Below are 9,539 nucleotides of genomic sequence, written 5' to 3' on the forward strand. Positions count from 1 at the left end.
TAAGAAAAAGTATGGAGTAATCTTTAGTATGTATTATACTTGAACATTTGCAGTTACCAAATTGTAAAAGACGGGCTTGCTTGTCTTGACTAAAGTATAAAACTAAACTGTACTGACTACCAATCTAACGTGTTAACGATCTGTAACAAACAGCTCAAAACTGGTTACTGATTTAATCAGCAGCAGTTTAAAGACTACGGAAGTTCAGAAAGGATGGCTTCAAATGAAGACATTGAAAAACAATCAAGAACATATTCCTTTAGAATTTAAAAAAAACAATGCTATTGTATTGTTATCGCACTTACACAAATCACAGGTCCCCTAAAACCTTTGTGTAGAAGCGTCACAAAGGAGAAAGCGCGATCACACACACACATATTAACTCACAGATGATGTGGAAGACATAACCACAACGCAGGTGAAATCGAGAAGTGAGACACTAACATTATTTTGTGGTCGACCTTCACGTGCCGTGCCGTCAATAAAACAGAAGGGGTTTTCGGTGTTGGGTGAAAGGGAGGATCACTAATTGAACCAGATTTCGAAATGCTCAAAAGAGCACCGCTTTCCTATTCACTGTTAAAACCACGAAGTCTGAGATGTCTAGGAACACTTCTAGGATAATACTGTACATTCTTTCCAGAACAGCACGATGGCAAACTTTGAAAATTAGCTACCGTCTGTCTTAATCATTAGAATTTAAATTACAGTTCCAACTTGAGCAGAACAATGTTTTTAAGTACTGCGGGCTCGTTGCTTACACCACTTTTCCCTGCACAAACTAAACAGACTCGCTTTTTAAAGGACTTGGATAAATTATATCTCCAGTCACATTACTACTGTTATCCTGGGGCTCACTTCTTATGAAAGAGCGCATTCAAAACCGGAAAGAATTTCAAGATTTAAAAAAAGATACATGCCTTTAATGGAGAAAAGTAATTAGATTTAACATTCTAATTTGAGTTATTTTTAGCAAACGCATAGCTCGGAATTATTTATAATTTCATAAAATTTTCATAATTTCTTAACAGTGGTCTGCTAAACAACGTGATTACACGTTGCTGATATTCAAATAAGAATTATGTTTGAGACACATCTAAGCCTCCAAAACCACGGAATAAACCTTTACTTGCTTCTTTAAGTAACTACCTGCTACTATCAAACAGGCTAGGTGGTGTGTCTGTCTCCCCTCCTTTGTAACTCTTTTGAAAGATGTAGCTATAGACTGTGTTAATCTTTCTCTTGCAGTTTATCATATTAACAGAAGAGCTTGCAGTGATGGGCAAAAATGCATTGGTCAGATGAAAGCAAGTATTACTAGAACAACAATAATAAAAGGTGGTAGTGTTTGGCACAGAGGCACAGTGCCCAGCATTGCTGCCTTGCAGCACTGGAGCCCTGAGTTGAATACTGGACCTGGGGTGCTGTCTGTTATAGTTTAGTATGTTTTCCCTGTTTGTGTGGGTTTCTTCCCACAGTCCAAAGACATGCTGGTAGGTTAACTGTCTTCTGGGGAACTGGTCCTGGTGTGAGTGTGTGTGTCTGTGTCTGTGTGGACCCTACCTTGTGCCCGCTGCTTGCTGGGATAGACACCAGCTCCCTGCCGACCCTGAATGGGATGGAGCAGTTAGAAAATGGCTGGATGGATGTGGTCTATAGAGTACAATGCAGTTAGTCTGCAATTAAACAAGAGATGCATAAGAATGAAAACATTTAATTCTGGTTATGTAAGAGCTCATGCGCACCATAAAACAGTCATCGGCCTCTTAAAATAGCTGTTGCCTTTGATGTATTGTCTACATTTGTTCCAGTTGCTACATGGCTTATGTCAATGAGAAGAATTACCATCACTGAAAAAACATTTCTGTCTATCACATTGTACAAGCAGAAAATTCACTGAAGCAGTTTCCTGGGAGAAGGGCAGTTCCCTCACTCAGAACATTTCTATGATTGATTCCCAATTCTAATCCGATAAACCATTAATTCCCTGTCTCTAAAAAGAGCGCAGAAAGAGCAATTATGCTTCCATCCTGCAGTGAAGTAATGAGTTTTTAAAAGGCTGCTAGAGTGAATGTTCACATTTCAGAACGCACATAAAACCTTCCTCTGAAAAGCCCAAACTGGAACAAAAAATACACAACAACAAAAACATGCCTGTACAGTTCTGTCTATCACCTATTATAAAGATTCTACTTTTCTGGATGAAGCATTTATTTTGTTAAACAATAGTAACTGTTTGTCTGAAGTGCAGTCAGTGAACAATCAGATTGTATGCACACAGTAGTACTTGTCAGCTCCAAGTTAATTCTGGCCTTACTGACCTCTGTGAAGTGTGAACCCCCCAGCCTAATAGCAGCACTAACGATGAAACCCACCACATCTATTTGTGCTGGTTTGTGTCTTTGAAAAACTTACAGAGCTGCCATGCAGCATATTTTACACTGGGTGAACCACATGGACCTGGGCTGAATAAACAATCGGAAAAAGGAACACTTATTTTTCTGGCTTTTAATGTACAAAACGCAAGCAAAAGGCTCTGTATGTGCTAAGTTAGGTGAACTAACTGATACACATTTTAAACCAGATCCTTGTCTTTGCTTGTTAAATGACCATTATTTGGTTAATTTGTGTTTTAATTCAGAAAGGACTGCTTTTTGTTGGCTTCACAGCAGTTAAAAAAATCTTCAACTATGGTTATGCCCAGACAATGTGCCAGATAAACACTGAATACTCACATATCAGTATATTGTGAACTTAAGTTGTACAACAGCTAGGAAAATCTTAAAATGACTCAATCTGGAGAAGGGATTTCCACAGCTGTTAGAAATAAGCTTCTTTCTTAAAACAGTAAATACACATACAGTGTAATCTATATTAACGTGTATTAAACTAGTATTACATTAGGTTGGGATAAAAATGTATAGCTGTATTGGTACTGTAACGTTGATTGTAGTGTTGATGTTTGTCTTTATTTGTTTTTTAATCTGTTTGAAAATCCAATAAAAATGTTGATTACAAAAAAAGAAAGGGCACTGCTGTTCTTCCAGCTGTATCTTCAAGAGAGTATTGAAGTCAGGAGGAAATACAAAGATCTGATCAAGACAACACAGGGTGAAATAAAAAACAAATACTGTACCTCAACAGAAGCAGCCTGTCCATGTCTTCCCAAATGAACAGTGACAAAGAGCTGGGGAGAGGAGGACAAGGAGGGGATAACTAAACTCAAGTCAAACAATCAAGCCTTTTGACGGATTCAGTTTTGACTTTTGTAGATCAAAAGCAAGGAGATTATAATCATTATCCAACTTACCAGGTTGAGACTGCATGAGTCATCACCAGACTCTGTTTGCCTCACAAGTGTCTGGCAGCCTGATCTTCATTCTGCCTTAAACCTCATCTGATCACTGGATCACTCATCCATCCATTTCCTAATCCGCTTATCCAGTACAGGGCTGTGAGGGGAGCTGCAGCCGGAGCCTGTCCTGGGAAGCCATGGGCGCAAGACAGGGTCCAGGATACACCCTGGACAGAACACCAGGACGCTGAGGAGGCTGAAGGACCTGCAGGCATGGACCTCACCACGCAACCAGTGTAGGGAATCCAAGATTGCAGGTTCTTCTCTGTATGTTTTCTGTTGGGGGCAATAGTGGGCCGTAATAATACCCACCAAACTCACCAGTCCCTGATGTTGAAATACACACAAAAAAACAACAGCGCCCCCTGCAGAAGGCACAGAAGCGTGGTCCAGTGGTTCTGGCAGGTTTCCCAGACTGCTGCTGGCTCAGATCCCCGGGCCAATGGTGCTGTGCTGCTTGAGTAAAGTCCTTCGCTCCGATTACTCCAGTTCATATCCTGATATATAAAAGGGCCCCTCTCAGGTCTTAGCTGGAAATAATCGTTTGTTTGCAATTGACATATCTGGTTAAACAACAGATTCAGAATCTTTGCATAATTTGCAGTTCATGGCTCTCCACTGAAACATTTTTTTGCCGTGAGCACTGTACACAAAAACAAGGAAACCATCTCAAATACAGTATATCACTGGCTCAGTTTGTCTCACTGGGACCAACACAGAGAACTGAGTCACTTTCTGGTCTCATTAACTATGGGTTATGGGTTCAAGTCCCTGCTATGCACCACCATAGACCCTGCTGTACTGCGAGCGAGGTATTGTACCCCAGTGCCTCCAGTCCACCCAGCTGTAGAAACTGGGACCAGCACTGCTCAGGCTGATTGCTATGATAGACCAGCATCTCACCCAGGGGGCAGAGAGACTAACGTGCTCTGTCTGCTTAACACTGTGGAACTCGGCACAGGATTTGGCTTGATGAGCTGCTGTGCGTCGTTGTTCCCATGAACCCCAGTTACAGGACAACACTCCACACAGCAGGACAGGTTGCTTCTAGTACAAGGAATCTCCACACTTAGGAGATATATTTATTGGTAGTTGTTGATTAAACAAGTCAAGAATAGATTTAGCTTGAGAATTGGCTGCTGCACTATCCATTTGTTTCTTTTTCAGTGTCCAATGTCAAGATAATGTTGAGAAGCAGCAAAGCGTCAGGAGTCAGTCTCCTTGGCAGGGCTTGGGGACTGCGGTGTGAAATCAGGAACCGGCTCCCTGAGGCAAAAGCTTTTCTAAGCATCATGTTGTGAAGAGAAGCTCAGCAACGCCATCAGAGATTTCCTGCTGAGGACACACTGCTTGCTCCTCGTGGCCTTCATAAGATTTATTCCTGGAAAAATGTATCTCTATAAATCTAATTCTGATGTCATTTTGGAGATTAATAACGTGAAAACAGAAACAGTTTATCTTCTTACAACTTGAGCTTGAGTAATTAGAGTATACAAATAATAAACAATAACGTATCTGAGATAAAAATAAAATAAAAAATAAAACTAATTGCCAATTGAGGATAATAAAGACTCTCTCTACTCTTTAGTTTCGGTATTTTAAAGTATTTCTGTATATTCTGTTCTTTTATGTTTCTGATTATGTTAGTGTTGTTAAAAATTTCAAGATTTCTGAGATAAAACTTTTAAAAAAATAAGGTATTCAGTTTTGCTTGATTTTATTTTCAAGAAATACACAGGAACCACAGCACTAGTGTTTGTATTTTAAAAACAAAAAATAAGCAGAAATATTTACTGCCTACTGAGAATATTTGAAACTCGGGGGTCTGTGAAACCTGTTTTAAGTAATCTACCAGGAAGGAATATGTAAACAGGTGGTAGGTTCAGACATGATGGAGATTCCTGTCTCCAGAAAGTTATGAGGAATGATCTGCCATCCCCAGTCACCTGACCAATTGGTGTAACACGATTGGTCAGGAGGCTATCCAAAAACCAGCAACATGAGACATCCTGCCAGCCTGTATCTGCCATTCGGCACATCCTCTGCAATGCAAACAGAAGCCAGGGGTAGAGAGAAGGAAGTAAATGCCTAACTGCACAATCTTACAACCAGTGAAACATTTATGAATTTTGGGCACTTGCCTCAAATGTTTTTTTATACACGCTTTCTCTTTATTCTGTGTCTGTTTTACCAATACCTGTCTATCAACATTATTGGTTATGACACCCCGCCCCTGGGTGGGTCACAAAACTGTTAGAAAATTAGATACACTTATCTGTGAAAACCAAAACCATGAACATTTTACAGATGCTGTGCCTATGGTTGAGCAGCTATAAATAAAAGTCCTCATCTTAAATCTAACCAGTTGCATTAAAGTATTTGTTCACAGAAGAAAAACCTACATCAGACAACCCAAGAAAAGCCTTTTTCTACTGCTGCATGAAAGTAGTATTAGATTTTTTCACAACACAAACCTCCTGAGATTTAAACATTTCAAACTTTCAAATCCTCAGTCCCAACTTCCTTTGAAAAGAAATGTCTTTTATCATTTTCAACTAGATTAGCTTTTTGGGTTTTTTTTACAGAGCACTAGGAGTAAATACAAAATTAGAGTTATTTATTGGTTTGCAATGTATCTTGTACACAGAGGAAAAGAGTACACCTATCACCTTTCTCTCTACCTTTCCCACTGGCCTCTATAAATCTAGATTTAAAATGTATTTAGGAAAATCTCAAAAGGATTTGTAATTGTTCCTGCCAATATATTCAGTCTTATCATTCAGATAAGAATGATTTCACAGCTCTTTGTAACTATTTTCAGTGAAGCAGAACAAAGATTGGGTGAAATGGAAGGCAGAAAGTGAATCATATGATGGTTAAGCTTTCCTGTCTCCAAGATTAGAGAGCAGATTACACTGTTTTGCACTTAGGAGGTCATTATGAGCTCTATTCACTAATTTGACAAGAGGTCCTCCAGGATTTTTATCGTTACAGATCGTTGATAGGGACTTTGCTTTTGAGGAATATTGCATTTTCAGGATTCTAGCAGCCTGAGGTGCAGAAGGGGCTCAAACTCATCATCATAAACCATAAACCCTTTATATTTCACACTGATGGTCAAAAAATTAAAACTGTATAAAAAATAATTTCTGTTAACGTTTTGACAGCCTTAGAATAAAAGGACTGAATTCAAATGTTACAACTATGCTCTCATACTGTCTTATTTGAAAAATACAAAAAGAGATCATGGGTGTAGTAAACATTATTCATCAGGAATGAGCTGTTTAATATGTACCACTAAAATTCCCAAGCTATTGGTGTTAATTAGGCTTGTTGTCTGGTATGTAAAAGGTGTGCATGAGGCTAGTGGCATATAACATCACAGCCCAGCCAGAGTGTCACCTTAACATTTCATGTCTTAAGCTCTGTCATTCAGTCTCAGGAGTGGAGGTCCTCACGAGTCTTAGCCGTTTTGTCAGTCCCCTCTTAGGGAGGTCTGCACAGTCTTCCTTTTAAGGTCTTCTATCAGGGTTTCCCTCTATAATCACTACTTGTACTCATCATAGAGGTTCAGGTGATCAGACCTGTTGCTTGGCAGTACACTTCATCCCTGCGAGTCTGAAAAAAGAGCATCCAAGCCATCTTGCCTGCCCAGCACTTGTGATACGCCCACAGCCAAAAGCTATGGCTATGGGGGAGTGGCCCCCCAGTTCCAGAGCCTATCTTATCTGCTTCTCCCCCGGGCGGCAATAATCCTCTCCTTACCCTGCTTCTGTCTCATTAACTGAAGGCTTTCTTCCAAAGCCATCTCTCAGTGCCTCACATGGTGGTTGGATGGTTTCTGGATGCTATTTGTTTGCAAAAACCCGAAAATGTATATAACAACCCATCCTAGAGTTTACACCTTGTAGGCTCTGTGAGCATTTGTGTGTGCAGACCCTTGAGACTCCTCTGGTTGGGGCTGGGGGCTGTTACACATATTACACCACTTCTATCTGCAATAGCTGTAGTGCTTTGATGTGGAGCTTAGCTACATGAGCCGCTACTCCTGGAAGTGGTCACGCCATCCCAGTACAGGACATCAGTCCTTCACAGCGGGGCGGCAGAGAAAACATCAATAATACAAAAGCCTGCCTTTCTCAGACCGGCAGGGCTCTGGGGCTCATGAATGGTACTCATGACACAGCTCCAGGTAACTTATGGAACAAGGACAAGGACTGCATTTATTTTTTTCATACCAGCTGTTCCATACACTTGTCATGCGCTTTTGAAAGAATGTGTGTGTTCTGAAAACAGTAGTTTACAAAGTGTTGTCTCCTCAGCGCTTAGATCACCACGCTCTACCGGAGTACTGAAGGTCCCTCTCTCCAACTGCTTTAGTCAGGGCGCAGATATACTGAAATATACAAGTTTCACTGCACTTGTAAAAATATTAACTTCCAACAGAAAAAAAATGTGAAAAACGTTTAATAACCAATAAGTGTATCGTTTTAAAAACTGCTTGAAGATGAAGGAAGCTGAACCTGTGTTGACTGCATACAATTTCAGTAATTAAAAGAGGATTTTAAGAGGACCAGCAGACACATCCTTAACAGTAAAAGAAAGAGGCAGATGAAAAAATCTGTAACGGAGTCCTTAACCAGAACTAGTTTCATACAACCTTCATGTGTAAAAACATGGATAAGAAAGGCAAGGCAGACCCGATACAATCAGGCTGCCAATTATTAATGACTTACATTAGTTCTTTTCACCCAGATGAATCCCAAAGCGCTTTGCAGATAGAAGGGACTCACTTCATCCATCTGTGATTCCTTGCACTCCACAACAGATCAGGTAGGGAAGTGAGAAATTGCCTCACCTGTTGGATTAAGAGGAACATTTAGGAAGGCCAGATTGTACAAGCCCAGTATGAACTTTAGCCTGAACATCACAAGGCTAATGCCCCTGTTCTTTCATGAAGTGTCCTGGGATCCTTAATGACCTGTTCAGGAGTCGGGATCTGATGCACCTCTCTTCCCACAGAAGGCTCCTCCTACTCTAGAGTCTCTGGTCACCACTCTGGGACACTGCTTCGGAGGGAAGAGCTCCACATACTGGTCCAGCACCAACACTTATAGCAATGAGCCGGTTTTCCTTGGAGGTACCGACCTGACCCAGCTTTGCCGAGCTTGTGAGACCTCCTTTCACAGAGGGGTCCTTTTCCATGGCCTCTTCCACTGGGCAATAACGTCTTCTGCAGCACTGCCTTCTTTTGCTATGGTTGATCATTTTCAGGACCTATTGATTCACTTCAATAAATTCAGACATATTACCTGAGGGTCCGTGGCTGTTTCCTTTGATATCCTCTGCCTGCAAATTCCTTCCAACAGATCGCAAAGAAAAGAGCTTTCTTTTATTGGGAGATATGACAGGAAGCAGCAAAAGACTGTGTCCTGTTGATTGCTTTAAAGCACTTTACATTTTTTCTCCAGTTTTACACACATTTATCCCACTACTGCATGGAGTTTGTAGAGCGGATTCCTTGAATCCAGCTGCTGTTTTCAAAATGTGTCCCTACAAGACATGAATGAAATTTTGGGTTTACTTTGGCAAGGTTCTAGTCCAGGCCGTTGTGCTCCATTCTTAGAAAGCTAAAAAACTCAAATTCTGCTATTGAGGAATGAATTGAAACAACTGTCCTTTTCCCCCCTCAATTAGTGAACATGTCTGTTAGAGCTTATTTGTTCTAAATGCCCCCATTCTTGCGTAGACATCATTAAAGACCATGTGATTTCCTTTAAATCTTGGAATCATGTGCTCCAATTCTTTATTTCTGGAGTAGATCAGACAAATGTCTTGTGTGTGCTAACAGGGGAACTTTTAGAAGAAAACGTGAAGAATGCTGTCCCAAGCTTGCCTGTTATTCTCTTGGCTGATCACTATTTGCCAGAAGCAAGGACACACAAAGGGTGTCCCTTCATCTGGATGTAAAAAAACAACAAACATGTTTACTTTAGAATCACAGCATTTAGGACTCCTTGTCCCTGTTCAGACCACACTTGCCTGGGCTGCCCTTGTGCCAGAGTCGCAAAATATTTATCCGAGAACTTTCACCTTCACAGGATGAAGATGATGAATGTGTGAGATCCGGCAAACACAAAAATTAATGTTTCACAATGTTCCAGTGCAGATTTCATAACCTGCT

This window comes from Atractosteus spatula, chromosome 21 (genome assembly GCF_055471065.1).
Source record: "Atractosteus spatula isolate fAtrSpa1 chromosome 21, fAtrSpa1.hap1, whole genome shotgun sequence".
Taxonomy (NCBI): domain Eukaryota; kingdom Metazoa; phylum Chordata; class Actinopteri; order Semionotiformes; family Lepisosteidae; genus Atractosteus; species Atractosteus spatula.